Raw genomic sequence first — 5,533 nt, 5'->3', positions numbered from 1 at the left:
CACCTGGGCAGGAACAGGTGGGACTTCTATAAAACGAAGAAGCTGAGACCAGAAGGAGGCTGCAGGGGGAAATAATCTGCAGTCACTCCCTGACAGGAGGGAGGTTTGTTACAGATTACAGGGTCTGGCACAAAGCCAGAGGGGGAAGTAGCCAGAGGGAGCGGAGGAAGCTTGGGTGGGTGCTAAACCCAGAGGTGCCAGAGGAAAGAAAGAGGGGGTAGGACTGAGCCCAGGGAAGTAACAACTAGGTCTGGGAGTCAGTAGAACCATAGCTGCGGAGCATAGGGTGTGTGGGCTGGAACCTAGGGTAGTTCGTGGGCCTGGGTTCCTCTACCAGCCACTGGGCATGTGGCACAGCTTTGGATGTAGAACGGAAGACTGCTTGGAAGGGCAGAGGAACAGCTTGTCCTGAGAAACACTGACGGACCTTCTGGAAGGGGAGAATTAAAGTGCCCAGGCCGGAGGGTCGAGTCACAAAGAAGAAGAATACCCAGACCTGGAGGGTGAGATGGAGACAACAGGCTGAGTGACCACAGGAAGGGGTGTCTGACCAATAGTGAGCTAATCCCCAGATGAGTTACAAAGTGGCACGCCAGCGGTGAGTAGCAACCCCATTACAAGGTCCAAATGATTAGGTCCCCCCGTGACCTGAGCTAGAAGTTGGTAACTACTACTTATGTGCCTAGTTTTGCGTTACAGTGGAAAATAAACAGGAAATAGTTCAGTAACTGGAGCATGACTGGAACAAACTCTACTGTGGTTAAAAGCCTGTGCATTGTGGATACATAACACTACTCTTCAGGGTTGGCAGGCGTTTTGCTTTGATAATGAAAAATGTTTGAAAGTAAACTCCCCATAATTTAAAGAATTCATATGATCTATCAGAAATAATAACCAACCTTTGAGCACAAGTATAAAAGACTATATTATGTTTGGCACACGCAGTAAAACCTTCCCACCTATAGTCCCTTAATGCAACTCTTTATCCTCTTGTGTAAAGGACTACTGATGCCTCTGTCATTCTGTGACAGAAGTGGAGCTGATACATACCACTGTTATGAATACTGTTGGACCTGCTAGGTAAGCATTTGAGAACAGTGATATGTAGCCTAGTTATTGAGGGAGACTGTATAATTTATAGTGGGGTAGTAGCATATTTATTGAATACAGTAGGGGCTGTGGGAAGAATAAACAGGGAGGCAACATAATGGCTTCCTAGTGAAGACCATCTAGGTCACTGGTGCGCAAACTGCGGCCCGCGGGCCGCATGTGGCACATCAAGGTAATCTGTTGGCGGGCCGCAAGACAGTTTGTTTACATTGACTGTCCGCAGGCACAGCCGCCCGCAGCTCCCAGTGGCCGTGGTTCGCTGTTCCCGGCCAATGCGAGCTGCAGGAAGCGGCGTGGGACGCAGGAACGTGCTGGCCCCCGCTTCCTGCAGCTCCCATTGGCCAGGAATGGTGAACCGCGGCCACTGGGAGCTGCGGGCGGCCGTGCCTGCGGACAGTCAATGTAAACAAACTGTCTCATGGCCTGCCAGCAGATTACCCTGACGGGCCGCAGGTTGCCCACCACTGATCTAGGTGCACTCTAGAAAAACAATGGGTCAAGCTGTTAGCTTCAAGGAACCTATGCTGAGTCTCCAACACCCTGTAAACCTTGTTTTGCCAGAACTAGGAGGCTGGAGAGCAAATGGAGACTGAAGAGTTAAAAAGCACTTCCTGAAGGGGAGAAGAGTTGCTTGTGAGCAGCCATCTAGGCAGACAAGCTGGCACAGACAGGGCTGTGTGGAGGAGTCTGAAGGAATTGGGCCTCCTAGATCCAGGGAATGGTAAGCCTTAGGGAAGAATTAGGTATGTGCACAATAGGCTTTATTGTTTTTAAGATATACATTCTCTGAAATGCTTTTGTTCTAAATAAATGATTCTTTCCTTTAAGGAGGCTGTTTGGTCACTAATGACCACTGTTATTGCCCCAGGGGAATGGAATTGCATAAACCAGACCTGCTGAGGTGATCACAGTTGAGACCCAGGGGACTGCAAACCAGCTCCTGGTCTGAGAGTGGAGAATCCTGTCATTCCATCCCAAGAGAAGAGACAACCCAAGGCCTGAGACCTAGAGGGGTGTGCACTGAGAGACCAGGAAGGCTCAGAGGCAAAGTTTACCTGGTAACTGTGAAAGCTTTATGGGCAGTTTTCAGCACTCCTCCTTCCTTGTCCTTTATTAATAAACACTCTCCCTTCTCCTGCTTACTGACTTAACTTGCTCTTTGTTGGTGGGGTAGCTCAGGGACCCTCCTTGCAGCCAGCACCCTCTGCTCCCCACAGCCACACCATCTGCAGCCTACATCTCTATTGCAGCTTCATGAATTTGCATGGTGCATGGTTCTGGGTTCCCAGAGAAGTGGACTAGGTTTAGCATTTGCTTTCCTAGGGATTTTAACGCACTTTGTCATTGTAGATTACAAACAAAGCTGAATCCAAGTCAATTTCCTTTAGTTTTGTTAACACACAGATAATTTTTTAGACTTGAGATAGCGACTGTTGCCTGTTGAGCTATGGACTGTAAATGCAGCTCCCTTATTTCTTTACTGTTTCATGGATCCCCAAAGTATAACTCTCATATTTACTCACAAAGCTTTTTTAACTAAACTAACTCTTTAACTCAGTGAAGAGTGTAACATGCTGACCTTGGCCAGCGTGAGCAATGAGCTTTATGGAACTGTGCAATTTACTGGGATGACTTCTGTTCAAGGACCAAATCCTGTTTGCTTTACTTGCATGAGTAGTTCCACTGATGGGGACAGAGTCGAGCTGAACATGATTTGACCCTAAGATAGAAATGGGCCACTATTCAAACATATTTTGATTAGTATTATACAAATATAGGGCTGGAAGGGACCTCAAGAGTTCACTTAGTCTGTCTCCTCCATGCTGAGGCAGGACCAAGTACCTAGACCGTCCCTGACAGGTGTTTGTCTAACCACCCTGTTCTTAAACCTCCAGTGACTGGGATTCCACAACCTCCTTTGGTAACCTATTCCAGTACTTAATTGTCCTTATAGTTCAAAAGTTTTCCTAATATCCAACCTAAATCTCCCTTGCTGCAAACTAAGCTGATTATTTCTTGTCCTACCTGTCACAGTTCAGGGCACGTGCACCGGTATTTCCCTTTAATGATTCAGCAAGGGCACCCACTCTCAAACGTCCAGCTCCCCTGGTCATCACCTCTCTTGAGTGCAGACCCACATCGCTCTTGCTTCTGACAGGAGAATTCCCAGGCCAAACAGTTCTCTGCCTTTAGTGTGTTATTCCCAGCAAAAGATAGTTTGCCTAGACAGGCCTGATTGCTTCTGATTGCTCCTAGACAGTACATAGTGTAATTGCCAACAGTTATAAGTTATCACACATACTTCCTATGCAAGCCTATTTTATTCTTAAGGAAAAAGCACTATAGAGAAAGCCTATTAAAAACAATTAAAGAACCTACATGTATGCTGATAATCTTACCAGAGCTCACTCTAGCTGTCTCCAACATGGGCTCTGGCACATGAGTCCTTCAGATCCTCAAAAGGGAAACCTTTTGTGGTCACAAGTTCATCACAGCCTCAGCTCAGAACTAGCCCCCAGTCTTCTATGGGACTTCAGTAAGCCAAATCTTTCCAACCTTTCCCTAAAGCTTGGGGCCCTCCATGGATCAGGAAGCAGTTCCCAAGACTATTTAAAACTAGGCTATTTTTCAAAAAATCTTTTCTTTGTCTGTTGGTCCCTGGAGTATCCGGTTTGAACTAGGGTTCCCAACTTTTTAATCCCTGAAAACTGAACACCCCTTCCCCCGAGGCCCCACCCCCAGCCCCACCTGTCACTCACTCCACCCCCGCCCCTGTCGCTTGCTCCCCCATCCCCTGGGACTCACCTACCGCTTGCAGAGCCGGGCTGGGAGGGGTTGACATGGAACCTGCCCGGCTGCCCAATCGGGGCATGACAGGGTCAGTCCCCAGAGCAAGGGGCTGGGGAAATTGGACCACAGCAGAGTCGGGGGGGGGGGCAATCACTGGAGCAAGGGGCTGAGGTGGAGTGGGGGGTCTCTTTATTAAAACTTTTTACAAATTTGAAGACTGTTGTCCTAGAAATGCTTTGTAGGGTTGGGCAAAAGTTAATGAGTCCCACTAGCAAAGATGGCAGAAAATAATATTTGATGTACCGTGTAATACCTATGTAAAGAAATAAATACAAGGGGCCCCCAGAGTTCCCTACTCATATGAAGGTCCAAAGCTCATTGCAGTCAATGGAAATACTCTTATGATGTCAAAGGGCATTGGATCAGGCTCACAGAGGGCTGTGGAAATAAGCATTGTTTCTTCCACAGTGGTTGCAAAGGGCCCCATCCATGGGGGAAATAGCCTGGATCTACTGTACAGGGTTGGGTAGATGTAGGACTTGAGGACCCAAGGCAGCGTGTGCATTGCACCTGAGCAGCACAGCTCTGGGTACAGCTCTGTGAGGAGCATTGTTGCTGACAGAATTTAAGGGCAGGGGTAGGCCAGGGAGGAACAAGAAAATGAAATCTACAGCAGCTTAAAGAGCTCTCCTAGAGCTCTGAACCGCTGGAGGGTTTTTCATTCCAATGTTAGGGGGACCGAGACTGATCTCCAATAAATTATCCAAATTCAACAACATGACTATAATATTGCACATACTATACCTTTTCCATTCTGCTATCACTCCATGCTGATAATTGCCAAAGGAGTATTAGTCCAGCAACATTGTTAGAAAATAAACCTCAGTCATTTTTTGTTTTGTTTTGTTAATCTACATTCCTTGAGATATCAACATTCTGCTGCAAGAACTGTTCTTCAGAATTAGCTAGGCAGGTATAACCAGGCAGGTCCAGATTTCAATCCCAAACCCATGCAAAATGAAGATTATGCTGGTGGGCAGAGGAAAGCACTTTGAAGAGGTTGTAGCCATGGTGCAGTCTCCTTTGGAGGAAGGAACACAGCCACAATTGGTCAATTCAGTCCATAGTTTAGGAGGCTCCTGGATTCCTCATTGACACTGAGCTCTCACATGGCAGGACCCACAAATAACTCTTTCTACGATTGCTGGATGGCTACGAGATTGCATCCCATCCTGATGAATGATGACTTGGTCTGGGTTATAGAAGCCAGTATCACCTGCTGTTTGGACTACAGCAATTAATTATACCTGGGAATGAAGCCATCAGCTCCTAGACAACTCCAGCTAGTACAGGATACAGGCAGCATATCTCCTCAGCAAGATGGATTATCATATGCACATCAGACCTGTCCTCAACTCTCTGCATTGGTTTTCCATAGAATATCGAGTCAAAGTCAAGGTCTTGGTCCTTATTTCCAAGATGCTTAATGGCCTGGGCCTGGCATATCTAAAAGATGAGCTAAAGCTCTGGGATGCTGACTGTGGTTGACAACTTCACTCCTCAGGCACAATGAACTTTCTTCCATAAAGATAAAGCTGGTCTGTGCGCGAGACAGAGCTTTCTCAGAGGCCAG

This window comes from Terrapene carolina, unplaced genomic scaffold, assembly GCF_002925995.2.
Source record: "Terrapene carolina triunguis isolate 2854851 unplaced genomic scaffold, T_m_triunguis-2.0 Scaffold30, whole genome shotgun sequence".
NCBI lineage: Eukaryota > Metazoa > Chordata > Testudines > Emydidae > Terrapene > Terrapene triunguis.
Note: the sequence above shows the minus strand (reverse complement) of the source record.